The sequence below is a fragment of the Anas platyrhynchos genome, chromosome 2 (assembly GCF_047663525.1).
Source record: "Anas platyrhynchos isolate ZD024472 breed Pekin duck chromosome 2, IASCAAS_PekinDuck_T2T, whole genome shotgun sequence".
Classification (NCBI taxonomy): Eukaryota; Metazoa; Chordata; class Aves; order Anseriformes; family Anatidae; genus Anas; species Anas platyrhynchos.
The window spans coordinates 63,427,525-63,442,048 of NC_092588.1; the positions used below are offsets into that span (position 1 = coordinate 63,427,525).

Here is a 14,524-nt window from a genome sequence, read left to right on the forward strand (position 1 = left end):
GCAGAACCCAAAAGTGTGTTTACTTCTGTCTCCTTGTGTAAGACACGAGGTCCTTTGAGAAATCCTTCTACCTAGGGACAAAGCCTGCAAGGTGCTGAGCACCAGCTGAGGGCTCGCGAGCTCTTCCCTCGCGAGCAGGCCCTCCCGATGCATTTTCACGCCAATCAGCGTAGTACGGTGAAATTGCTTTTTCGTTGAGCGAGGTTTATTTATTCAGTGGGATGCGAGTGGAGGTAGCAGGTCCAGAGCCCCACGTGAGATTTCATGTAGCCGGTGTGCTTCAGTCTTCCATAGATAGTCTTAACTGTGATGCTCTCCCAGATCCCATCATCTATGGAGCCGTCCTTCATTTCAACTTCAGTGCACAGACGCATTGTAGAGTACAACCAGTGACAGGTCACGGTGGTAAAAGGAAGAATTAATGCAGAATAAATCTACTACTTTCCTTAGAGCTCTCTCAGTGTGATCATGCCTTTGTCTAGGCAGAATTCAGGAATATATCAGGTGTTAAGGGAGAGTGCCTTGCTTTTGTTTCAGACAACAGTGTTTCAAGAGTTTCTTCACTCCGCTAACTGCAGTACTTTCTCCTTTTTTCCTTTTTTTTTTTTTTTTTTTTTTTTGTGGTGTTAACCTGTGGGTTGAAAGAAATGCTCTTGTACATATACAATGTAAATTAAAATTATTAAATTGAATAACATTTTTTTCAGAGGCCCCATGTGTGTTGAATAAGTATGCTTAATTCTGTTAAAATCTGATGTGAATTTTTTATCATTTATAAAACATTAAAAAATTGTCGACTTGAGTCTTAAAAGTGGAAAAATTGGTGAAGCATGCTTAAGAACACTGGCAGTTTAATGGCTAGTCCTTAGATTAAAAGAGCTTTTATATGAATACAATAAGACCTGCAGTATCTGGTTACTCGGTCTCGGTTAGATCCGGAGAGCTGGACCATGGCTGTCGCAGAGGCTGAACTACCCCAGGACCAGGGAATAGGGACCCCCTTCTCCTCGCTGTACTGCTCCTCCCTGTCAGGAAGAGGTTGTTAATTAACTTGCAAATGATGACAGCCACAAGGAGGGAGGGGAGAGCTGTAGAGCTGGTCATCCCACAGCATGCGTGTCTGGCTAGAAAGAGGACAGAGCTCTGATCCCATTTTCTGCCCCAGTAAGACAATGTTCTCCTGTGGGCACTTGCAGCACTTTCTTTGTATGTGCAGCCAGCTCCTTTCCTTCCTGTGCCCTCTCTTTGTAGGAGGGGTGACATCCCCTAGCAGGCAAAACTATTTAACCATAAATGCGTTTTCTAAGCACTTCTGAGGGCATCTGCCACTATTCTGCTCTCGCCACAAATACTAATGCCTCCAGCACACCTCCGCAAGAGCTGGTCTGCAGGATCTGCTCAGCTGGAGGCTGCACCGAGTGCTGTGCTGTGCAGGACCCACGGTCTAGATCACCTGCACTTGCATCCTTACGTGTGCCTTACGTGCTTCTGCTCCCAAAGCACACCAGTGGCAGTGTCCGTGATGTGATGCCCGATCGCTGGATGCAGCCTCGAAGTGTGGGCTGAGTCAGGAACATGATAGCGGAGTCACCTAGCAGAGACCATCCCTGAACAGGAGGCTGGCACCAAGGCACCCCAAAATGAGCAACTTTAATTAGAGGTGAGTCAAATCTCTTTCTACAGCTTTCCTACCGTTACTTCTCGCATTCAAGTTCACTTATCCAATACGCAAAGCTAAAATTCCCGATGTGATGCAGTGAGGGGAGAGAAAGAGGTTTAACTGTAGACAATTAAGCATGTTTGACAAAAGCGGCAACTCCCTCTATGGACGCTATGGAACACGTTGTTTGATTAATTATTTGTATTATAGCAACACCTAGAGGCCGCAGCAGAGATCAGGACCCCACTTGGTAGCTACCCTAATTCACACCTACAGTACTCACCCAGAGAAGCTCTGGTCCAAGCAGGCAAAGCAGAAAGAGCAACCCAGGAAAAAAAAAAAAAAAAGGAGTGGAGTGCCATGCCCAAGGGCAGGTAGCATTTCGCTCCCAGAGCTGGGAATAAAAACTGCTTGCCAAGTTAGCGAGTGCCCTTATTTTGACTTCCTTTTCTTTCCTTGGGCAATTTACACTTCCACTGTGTCAAATTTTATGCAAACACGGTAAAGCATTAAAAAAATGCAAAATATCTTATGTTGTACTCAAACTGATCTTGTCTGCCCTATGTATATGAGTGGCGGTGGCCTGTCATCCATGGGACTGCTCAAAACCCTGCTCAATCCAATGCTTGGAAGATGTGATACAAGCTAGATAGTATTTGGAAAAGAGCTATCTAGCTGATCTTTATTAAATTAATGAAATTGATCACTAGGAATATAACAAGATATGGATTAAACAATAATTATTAATGGATAATTAACTTTTAAAAAAGCCAAACTATTGATGCAGTAATTGAATAAATGGGGAGTCAATTAATCAGCTTCTTAAAGTTGATTACATATTTGTGAACTGTATCCCTGACCTATATTTCTGTGAATTACAAATACAGTTATTTGTCAAATACAAGAAAGAGAAACTCGTTTACCCCATGGAAACACTTTCAGCATTTTTTCTTTTGTTTGCTTATAAAGACACCTTTATTTTTATATTCACAGTATGATATATTCTGGCTGCACTGGGTTACAGAAGACATTTGACTATGTGAAGTTATGACATGGTTGTGTAAATTAGATGAGATTCTGACTTGAATTCACAGAAGCAAAGATTTTCCTTAAAGAGAAGGGTGGGATCCCAGCTGTAATTAGATACTATGTATGTACACATGATACATATGTATGTACAACAGGACTACTCTAATGTCAAGTACAAGATTCTGAAGACATGCAAAGGACAAGACCATGAGAAATGCCATTTTTTTTTTCAATTGTTAAATATTTTAAATTGTTTATCATTTTTTCCTTAAAAAGAACACAGAACTCTGGGCTTGTTTATGTGGAATTTTATCTCTAATAAATAAAGAAATAAATAAGCTAAGTGAAATTTAAAGGAAAAAAATGTGTTTAAGTAGTTGAAATATCTGAAATAGCATGAAGTCTTTAACCTGCTAAGTAACGTGTTATAAAAAAAAAAAATCTCCTTCCACAATAACTTGCACTGTGGTCTGAGGTTCTTCCCTGGGATGAAGTGCTAGAGTAGAAGGAAAGTGAATCACAGAGATAGTTTTGATACCAGAGAAACTTTCAAACCTATCCGAAAGAAAACAGAAATTAATTTACCTTTCATGGGGTCTCACTATTTATCTTGCTGTGTTTCCTAATTAATTGACGATATTGATGTTTACACAGGGCTTTGCTCCTTTCCAACTTTGCTTGATCCTGTGAAGAAGCCAGCACACTGCATTTGTAGTAGCACATTTATTCCCATGGCAACAGTCAGGGATTTCACAAACACTAATTAGGGCTGGCAACTTGGACTGTTTTCAGTACAGTCCCATATAATTTTCCCTCTTTTCTCCATTCCTCATTATACCTTGCTTCAACAACTGACTTCCTCAGTACTTACACAGTGCTTTCCCCCATCCTCAAGACTCAGTTAATGCCTTACCTGATTTACCACTGTCTCGACTCTCTGCATCTACACCTCTGCACACTCCCAGTTAAAAAATAACTGCAGTGCCTGCCTGCGTGTGTGATAAGCTCCTACCCTTCAAATTAATCCAAGTTGCAGCACAGCCAGTTGGTTTCTGTACCAGTGTGTGTAAAAGCAGTGAAGGTATTGATGCATAGCTGCACGTTCCCACACAAACTTGCTGCCAGGTACTTGCAAAGGTAGATGCCAAACCTTGCTCCAGGTGCTACGAGCCTTCTGCTCACCTACTGCTTAAGTTCTGTGAACAGACAGAATTCATGCAAAATACTTCAATCCAAGCAGATCATGAGCATTTCTAGACATTTAATTGCTATGTTATATTACTAATTGTCTAGTGTGGTTATCCACTTGAGTTAATGCCTTGATCTACTCAGCAGCTTTTTACCAAACCTGTGTTGGTAATGAACTTCTGAGCCTCTCTAAAAGGAAAACGTGTCAATTAATTAACAAAGAAAGAAGACAAATTTATGATGGCGTCACCAGCAATAAGGGAGGTTTTACCTCATTAGGCTTGCTCAGGCTATGAAAGAGATGTGTCTGTCACAGGATCACAGCAGGGCTGAGGCTGGCAGGGCCCTCTGAAGGCCACCTGGTCCCACCCCTGCTCCATCAGGGACACCCAGAGCAGGCCGTCCAGGGCCACGTCCAGGCAGATTTTGGAGATCTCCAAGGAGGAGACCCCACAGCCTCTCTGGGCAGCCTGTGGCAGTGCTCTGTCAGTGGAACATTACTGAGCAAAGTAAAGATTCCCAGTCTGAGGCTGTCTGAAGAACCAGTCCCAGCCAGTTTTCAAACCACCCTCGCAACAACAAAGAAATCCCAATAAAACCAAGTAGAGAAAATATGCCACTACTGCCCTAATTTGGAAAGGAAAACAATAAAGAAGACCAGTTAGAGTACACTTACACTCTAAGCTACTGTAAATGACTTAAAGTGAGGATTAAAATGTTGGAATCCCCTGGAACCTCCTCATTAGGTTAAAGGTGAAGTCATACGATGCAGTGACTGCATCAGTTGACAAGGGAAGACTGGCTGATGTCACCTCCCTGAACTTCTGTAAGGCCTTTGACACGGTCCCACATGACATCCTGGTCTCCACATTGGAGAGAGGTGGATTTGATGGATGGACCATCCAGTGGATATGGAATTGGCTTGAAGGCCACATAGAGAGTGGTGGTCAATGGCTCTATGTTCAGGTAGAGGCCAGTGACGAGTGGTGTCCCTCAGGGCTCTGTCCTGGGACCGGTACTGTTTAATATCTTTATCAGTGACACAGACTGTGGGATCAAGTGCACCCTCAGCAAGATTGCAGATGACACCAAGCTGAGTGGTGCAGTCGATACAACAGAAGGAAGGGGTGCCATCCAAAGGGACCTGGACAAGTTATTTGAGGTGTTCAAGACCAGGCTGGATGAGACCTTGGCCAGCCTGGTCTGGTGGGAGGTGTCCCTGCCCATGGCAGGGGGTGGAACTGGATGGGCTTTAAGGTCCCTTCCAGCCCAAACCAGTCTGTGATTCTCTGAGTCTCTGATATTGTTTTTTGCTTGTTTGTTTGTTTTTGTTTTCCTAATTCAGAAAAGGTTTTATACATTATAAGCAGAAAAAGTAGTATTCAAATAATAAATTCTCAGTGTGACCACCACCTTTTTACCCTATATGATGGGGAAGTAAAGAGGCTCTTAAGTTACAGGAAAATGTCTCATAAGGTATGAAGGAATAGAGAACTTGTCTTGACAGTAAATTAGTAAATGCTTTAGGAGATTTTAATTCAAAACAAATTACTGTGCTTGACAAAGAGAGCTTATTGAAATAAAGAATATATAACTTATTAAAAAGGGGAAAAAAAAGAAAAAAAAAAAGAAAAAGATTTTATTTAGACATTCAAGTAAAAAGCAAACTGTTAGAAGAAGCCCCATATTCCAACAAGTGGCAGGACAAGCTAACATGAACACACAAAGAAAGCCTTTACTGAAAATCACTTTTGCCTTGAAACCTACCTCTTGCCTCCCTTTCTTTGAGCAATTGCACAATTTTTGAAAACACTCCCTGCTGCCGTTCACTGAAGGGATGAGTTTTAAAATGCAGCACTAATACTCTGGAGAAATTTGAACCCAGAGCCCTCCAGCTTTAGGGATTTGGTTTTCATGGCTTCGTTTTGTTCCCTAAACCCTTCATTTCAAAAAGCGTCATCGAACTCATGGCAGGGTTCTTTGTAACTTTTGTGAACTGGGCTGCAGTCAAGAATTTCCATCCTGAGTAATTTTATTACATGAAGTTTCCCGCCTGCCGTACAGGGCATAGCAGCATTCGGCACAGACATCTGCTTTTCATCTGATTTCTAAAGGAAAGTCCTGTGGATTGCTGGCCCTTTGAAATTAAGGAGTTGGGGAACAAGTCTAAGCAGTGAAAATAAAATTCCGAGGCTGGAGGGCTCCGGGTTCAAATTTTACAGAGCTACCGATGCTGTGTTTTAAACTGATCTCTTGAGGGAAACGCAATGGAAAGTATTTCCAGCAGCGAGGCGAACTGACGCAGTGCAGTCTTTTGGAAAAACAGTCGGGATCCATTGCATAGAGAATCACATCCCTCGTGGATATGTGAGAGCTGTCCAGAAGGCTTTACATGAAAAGCTTCTCAAAGAAAGTTATCAAGGGTGGCGGAACCTGAGAAATTAAAAAAAAAAAAAAAAAAAAAAAAAGCAGGTATCATGAACTACAATGAAATCTCCAAATTCTTGCAAAACATGAGATTTTTGAAGGAACATTCATTCTACTCCATGCCCCTAAAGCAGGGTCTCTTCCTGCTCAGCCTGGAGAAGAGGAGGCTCAGGGGGATCTCATCAATGTGTATAAATACCTGAAGCTCCCTTCAGGTGCGATGAAGATGAAGCCAGGCTCCTTCCAGTGGTGTCCAGTCCCAGTTCTTCAGCCAGGAGCAGTCACACCGTGCACGTCTGCTTTCCACTCAGTGCCTTCCCCTCCTCAAGGCCTGCAGCACTGACTGCCTGGATGGGAGGTGAAGCAGAGCAAGAAACTGTTTCGGGTTGAAACTGACCTGTTTCTTTCCCATCTTCTCCTGCAATGCTGTTTGTATGCACTAATTTTCCCACTTGCTGTCAGGATAAATTTTAGGTCTGCTGCCTACCCCTAATGCCAAATGGGAGCAAAAAGAGCCGCAGGTACTGCTTTCTCAGAGCACACCACTTCCATGGGAGTAGCCTGCAGATCTCCCTGCTGAAATCAGGGGCCCAGTGTGCCAAATCCTCTTCCACATGACACCGGAGACACCCTCTGCTCCGAAGACATTTAAAATTAATGAAGCAAGGCATAGGAAAAAAGAGTTATAATTGCTGTATGGCTACAGCTCCTATGTACTTATGTGTTTACTGATCTGCTGTCACACAGGAACTTTGGAAAAGTCAAGAAGTGAACCCAAATCCCACCATACCAGCCCATTCCTTTAAAAAATACATATCCTTCTTCTCCTATGTCATGAGTCAGCACACTTCTCCAAAATGGTGTGTTCAGACTAACAGTTGTCAAATTGCTTGGGGAGACTCTAACCTGACATATTTAGTGCATCCTTCCCACAGCTCTCACAGAAGCACACAGATGTCAACTCTGATCAGACTCAACCAGGACTGCGAAACACTTCAGGTTTGTAGGTCTAAGATGGTCTAAAAAGCAATTCCTCCAAAAATTATTGCCCATTCTGCACGTGAAGACAGACACATGAAGCTTCAAAGGGCAGCATTTCTAGCAGGCCGCCCTAAAATATTAGTCTGATGTTGTTTTCAAACTTAGACATTTCTTTGGAAATGCAGTCTCCTCTGCTGTGGGGCACTAATGAGGAAGGAAGGAAGGAAGGAAGGAAGGAAGGAAGGAAGGAAGGAAGGAAGGAAGGAAGGAAGGAAGGAAGGAAGGAAGGAAGGAAGGAAGGAAGGAAGGAAGGAAGGAAGGAAGGAAGGGAGAGTGAGAGAGAGAAAGAAAACATCATACAAGAGATTTTGATTTCAGTACTTACTATTAGAGGAGTGATTCATATGACTGAACCACTTAGAAGACTGTAATTTCATAAGGACAGAATAGGAGGGAAACATACTTTTAAATCAAAATGCATTTTTTTAAATCAAAGACTATACATGGTTAGAAAGCTGCAGACAGTTCATAGTCACTGAGGTCTTTAATTTTGTGAATTACGACTACCTAAGGACTCGTGTGCTAGTTCCAAGTCAGGGTCCACCCAGCCCAGCATCCTACTTGCCAGTAGCCAGAAGAAAGTGGAAATGCAGTGTGCAGGGCCTAAGAATACACTTACATCTCAACCAACTGTGGTCTCCAAAACTTTTTTGATTGTGTAGCTCTATCAGTAAAAAAATGTTGAGCCTGAACTCCCCGTGTATGTATATTTATTTATTTATTTATAAATCATATCCATGTAGTATTGGAGTTCTGATATTTTCTTCCTGCACCCCCATGGATCACCTTGTTCACCCCCTGAGGTGCAGGCACCCAGCTTTGGAGACCACCGTTAGAGAGGATGTCACCACATTTTCATATCATTTCTAGAAACAATAAATAAATAAGCTTTTAAACATGGGGAATCTTGCAGCCTATGCAGACACAGTAGTTACTGGACCTCATTCAGATGGTACAAACCTGCCTTATTTGGCTTCCAGTAATCACGACCCACTTGCATTTACCTCATGCACGCTGAATGTGAGACCAGTTAGTAACAGAAAGGGACAATTTGTCCAAGCTTTAAAAAAAACCTGTTGCCGTAACAAGCTAGGAACATCAATTTAATGTGGGAAATATTAATAGGAACTGGAAATTGTTCAAGAACATTCTACTGGATATCAAAAAAAAAAAAAGTGCCACAAATTTACAAGTAGAAAAGCATTCGTGCTGGGGAAGAAAGAATTGGTATAATACAGAAGATGCAGAAATGCTAGTCAAACACTAGCAATAAAAATGAAAAGAATGAAAAAAAAAATACGATAATAGCAGTAAACTGCAAATGTAAAGAACACATTCTGCTGAAAACAACAATATAAGAAAAGATCAATGGGCATCACAGTTAGAAGGGACATATGAGAAATACATTATAGTAAAACAAATTCTACACCAAATACTGCTAGAAACAGGTATCACATTTTGAACAAAAGCTCAGAAAAGTCATACGTGTTCATCACTATTTCTCTTCTGATTTCAGAATGAAGCAGGAGGATAAACCTGCCTGATAAAATGTCGTAGGTGGAACAGAAAGCCTGGCATCAAGACTGAAGAAAAATATGATGCCGAGTCGGTTGCAATTACACATATACAAATCCAGCAGCCTAGAGGGAAACAGGCATCATGGAAAAGAGGAAAAATTTCTAAGATCTTTGAATTGCCAACGTATTCCACATAATAAGAAAGAGTAAAGAGTTGATCTAGGAAAACAGACCTGTTGGTCAGATGCTGAATCTGGACACATAGCCAGAAATTTCATTTAAGAGCCCACCAGCACAGAATGGAATATTTTGTCGATTAATATCAATCGATACAATTTCAGGGAACACAGGTCTTGTAAACCAAGCCTTCTGTATTTTATCTTTTTCAGTTTTGCTTTTGTTCACAACTGTTGCCCTGGTTCACAAAGATAACTGCGTTCCTACAGTATATTCATAGGCCTTTGTCTTCAAATCATTTGACCATGGATTTTGAATGTCACATTATATGGAACTAGAAGGCTATAACTTGGGAATCAGTTCCTACCAGTATTTTTGTGAATGATTTTGTCAATACTGCACCATTTCCACTGATTAAGTTTGCACAGGATACAAAAACATGCAGTGTGTTAAACAAGGAGAACAGGCAATTTGTAAAGAGTAATTACCCGATTAAAAGACCACATTAAAAATGTGTATAGAAATGTGAGAACACACACTGAGGAGTAAGAAATACAGTCCTACAATACTGAAAACTGACTTTAGAGCAGGGGCTGAAAGCAGCTCTTAACAGCTTGTCATAAATCCAGCTGAAACTAGTGTAGATAACGACTTCCCAGCTGTTGCAGGGCTTGCAAGCCTTGGTGGGACCTAACAACCCTACCTGGTCCTGGCAGACCAGGACTCTGGACCACCTCCAGAATGTCTGAAATTGTGGGGCTCAGTTTGGGGATAAGCTTTCATCCTCTTTATGCATGATTAGCCTAATTAGATTGACATATTTTTTTTTCCTGGTTCTGAATGAGAGAGAATTGTATTTTCCTACCTTTCTAGATCAACCTGCAAATGTAAACCAGATCTAGGAAGGACACTCCCGAGTTTCTAAATGCATTAGTTACAAGCCAAAATTTAGAACATGATACATGGTGCAAAAACATAATGTATGAAATCATATTCTTAATACACCTTTCCCTGCCATCTTCGTGCTCCCTTTCATTACTTATCTCTGACTTTCATTGGCATACATGTGTTGGGAATATCTCTCTTCAGCTGAATTCTCCGAGACAAATGTGACTATTGATGCATAACTGAGAACATGTTCTATTCACTAATTGTTAGTACTTGTGCTCCAATTCTGTACCCAAACTCTAATAATCAACTGTGGAGCAGAAAAAATGCAATGCAACTGATGTGACCAATCTTATGTTGTAAGCAGCAAATAGTATTAGTTAATAACTCACAGGCATAGACAATATATTCCTTGTCAGTCTTCACGTGAGGACTCTGAAAATCATTCTATCATGAGAAATCAAGATCAGCTCATGAATGTGTACAAAACAGCACTAAAATTACCCTGTACTTTATTTGCAATGAATAATTCATCCAGTCCTACTAACACCCATGCTGATACTGCATCATTGACCCAAACAGTTGCTGTATTTTCATGCCCCAGCAGAGGTATTGCTTTATATGCCACCTCGGTAAAGGTAGCCTGCAAACGGGGAAGACCCAGTCCTCCTTCTGGGACACACGGTTGTCTCCATTAGCTTTAATAGAGCTGACGCATATATTTCTGTTCTGATTTCTGCAATGTTTTCCATTTGTTGCTCTGAATTTTCTTTTATTTCCATAATTTCCACAGAGGCCTCTCTTCAGCCACTTTTTCCTTGTGCTACTTCATCTTTCCAGTGGTCCTTTTATCTTTATTTCACTGTCAGTGTCTGTGTAAGTTAGAACTGACATTTTTGGATCCTAGGTTTATCTCAAGCTGGTCTGCACCCGGTGTTACTCACGATGTGTTTCTCTTCATGGCTGACATCCTCCCCTCATACATTTGCAGTTTTTAACTTGTTGATGTTTCTGGTCTATCTTCTATCAGCCTGTGGCTTGGTGGAGATCCACAGATCAGATGTGGCTGCTGTGAGGACAGCACCACTGTGCTTCAGAAGCACTTGGTAAAAGTTACATCAACTGTACTCCATCTTGAGCCCATGAAGCCCCAGCTCTCCAGTCTCAATGTAAGCTATGCTATTTTTGGTTTGGTGCCTCCTTTTTCAGATTTTCTAACATTTTATTTCATTTCCTTAGTGAAAACATATGGCAAACAGATGCCTAAGCTGGGCCTTAGGCACCCATTTCTTTTCCCAGCCTTTCCAGAATATCTGGGAAAATTTTGAGGTTTATGCTACTATCTGTTGAACTTGCAATTTATTTCAAGTGCAACCTTTCAATACAGGCATCAATTTTGGAGGCAAATCACTTTAAAATCAAGTATCTGCCTCTTCCTCCCCAGGCAACCTTGAAAACATGAACTAACTGCTTAGGATTCAAAGATGGTAGCAGCTGGGTATAAATCACAGGAAGAAGCAAGGATGATCTAAAGATCTTCCTTCTTCCCACATACACCTCTCAAAATTCAACATAAATCAGATCAATCTACAAACATCAGTTTACCAGTCCCTCCTGTAAGTAACACTTTCTGCACAATGGCATGCTCATGGCTGTGTGTGAGATACAAGTGAAACAATATGCAGACTTGAATATGCTAAATCTAGCTCTGCCTAAAAATGACCAGTCCCATCTGAGACTGGGATTCAGCTATTTTGCATAGATGCTGAGAGTGATGAGGTTGGGCAGCAGCCTCCCACTTGCTGTGACCAAGGCAAGTATGACATGGGAGACAGCATGCTCTAAAGTTACAGTAAAATATGAAGGCCTTCAGCAGGGCTGTCAGTTTTTGTCATATCATACACATTTTTCCCAGGTACCAGTCCTGTTTTATGCAGTAATTCTTCTCTCTCCCCTTTCCCATTCCTCACCCTTTGTTTCTGTATCCTACAAAAACACTTTTATAATTAATATTTCAATTTGTTTATTTTTTTTTTTTTATGGCTTTCAAAAGTATGTCTATATTCTGGAGAAAGTTATTTTGGTGAGAGGAACCACACATTGATACCAGCATAATTTATTAAGGCTACCTTGTCATTAATTGTTTGCATGGGACCTGAAAGCCAAGAAAGAGCATATCTGTTTTCCCTCTGCTCTGTCCCTTTCTCAGGATTCACTCATTCCAGATGTTTATGCTTATAGCTGGATCTATCTCCAAGCATGAGGACATGCAAAGTGTGTCTAGATATGTTCCAGACATCACACATCAGAATGTAGATTTATTCACAACATTCAAATTTTTAATTTAGAAGCTATTTTGATGAACAGCCTCTTGAATTCATTGTCATACTCTCTTTTTTCTCACTTAAAATGTTGATTTTTGTACAAATTATAAGAATGCTGCAATGCACCATTTTTTTATACCAATATGCACAGATCTTTTAATGATGAATTTGATGATCTTACCATTCATATGGCATACAGTGGAATTGTATACAAACACTGAATGAAATAGCTTTGAAATAGTAGATGGTCAGGAAATACCATGAGCTCTGAGGCCACAGGACTCCTTCAGAAGTGATTTACAGGTATCCTGTTCCACATTTTACATCAAAATTATCTAGCGAAAAAGGAAATACAAAGCAACTAAGTCAACACCAAAGAGATTTGTGAATTACATACGTAATTTCCAAGAGATGTTTCTTTTTCTCCCACAAAACTTTTAGCAATGCACAATGTTGTTTACAAAAGAAGGATGCCTTCTTGTTGTCCACAGAGAGAAAGGACTAAAGAAAATAATGACTCACTAGACAAGACCGGTAATTTCCAAGGGATATAGTTTTGTATCCAATTTATACCAACAAATAATATTTCTTACAAATAAAGGAGCCATTTTGTGCTGTCTTCACAAAGAAAGGGCTGAAGAACTTAGAGAATTTATTTGCACCAGAAGTAGAAACATGACAACTGGAGAGATGAAAAGCTCTGCAGCCCTCCCAGAACCAAACCTGTAAGTGTCTGTGGAGCAGCTTCTTCCCCACGCTCCCGTTGGTCAGCTGTTGCTTAGTTCTGCTTGTTGCTTAGCTCTGCAACACAGACATCAGCGGCTCTTTGTGATGGTCACTGCCATGGTGGAGGTGACCACCATGATGGAGGTGACCACCACGATGGAGGTGACTACCATGACGGAAGCGACTACCATGATGAAGGTAACCACCTTGATGGCAGTGACTGCCATGATGGAGGTGACCACCATGGTGGAGGTAACCACCTTGATGGGGGTGACTACCATGATGGAGGTGATCGCCATGATGGAGGTGACCACCATGATGGACGTGACCACCATGATGGAGCTGCCTGCCTTGACTGAGCCTGCTCGGGCCCACTAGCTGGCAGTACTGTTGGGTCTCTCACCTGCTGTCCTCTGGGGACAGAAGACCCTCTTGCTTCATGAACATCTCAGACGTCTCTGCAGGTCTCTCTGCTCTGAGTGACTGAAGTTCTTCCTTCCAGCCTGTGCCCCAGACTGTGTCAGCTGCTAAACCATTTTCACTGCACTCTCTTGACACCATGCTCTTTTACTTGTCTCAGTGTTTCTAGTCATTGTTTTACCAACAAGTATTTGTTAGTTTTGCATGTGAGACAAGGTAGCTTGTCTTTAGTACCCATGTGGGGCAGCTGAGACCAAAGATGTTGGACACTACTTGGTGCAGAAGAAATCCTATGTCCCCTTGTCATGAAGTGGCTGCGTTACCCCTAATCCTTTCAACCTGTGCCAATCTCTGTTTCGCCACAGACTGATTATGCATCTCTGCCTACAGCACCACAGGGACCACAGGAGAAATGTGACTGGAAAATAATTTGATTTCTGGCTTAATTTGATGAAACACTCGTATTGGTTTCTACAATGTACGGATTTTTTTTTTTTTTCCTGGAATCAGTTTTCGAAGAAAACAGATTGCCATCACATGAATTAAAAATGGCATTTAACAGTGACTTTATCAAATGTATTGGAATATTAGCAGATACATTATGTGCATAAATGTAACACGTTTCACCTTCTCTATCTAATCCGAGAGGTTCTTATTTTCCATCCACCCACTCAGGCACACAGCTATTCATTAGGTACGAAAATGAACTGCACACCTGAAATATATTCAGATTATTGTAAAACTGCCTCCACCTTGCTACCCGAATTGCCACGGTAAAAATATCTGTCTCTTTCTCAAAAGATAGATGATGATAATATAGAGCTGCTTCTACTTCCAAAGCGCTTATACTAATACAAGGAGTCAAATCTATTTAAAAATAAATTCGCACTTCAACAGTTGCTGCGCTTGATGCATGTATTTCTCTCTCTCTCTCACACACACACACACACAAAATGTTAAAAAAGTTATTTAGCTGTAGTCAAGCACTTAGAAGTTAGGAAGTAAAAGAGCCAAGAAGAATCTTCCGTGCATGAGGAAACTTATTTTTCCCTTTCACGTGCAAGTACTATGATACAGTACTTAATTATGTGAAAATTTGCTCCTTCAGCTCCAGAATCCACCTTTTT

At 41.2% G+C, this 14,524-nt stretch overlaps 1 long non-coding RNA gene across 1 annotated transcript; it reads right to left on the reverse strand.

The window, feature by feature from the left end:
* Window positions 1–4,272: 4,272 nt before the first annotated feature.
* LOC140001899 (uncharacterized) lies at window positions 4,273–7,424 on the reverse strand. The gene is made up of 3 exons (XR_011807645.1): window positions 7,211–7,424; window positions 6,504–6,651; window positions 4,273–6,310 (listed from the first exon to the last, which is right to left on the reverse strand). It is a non-coding gene; the product is annotated as an uncharacterized lncRNA (long non-coding RNA).
* Between the last annotated feature and the right edge of the window lie 7,100 nt (window positions 7,425–14,524).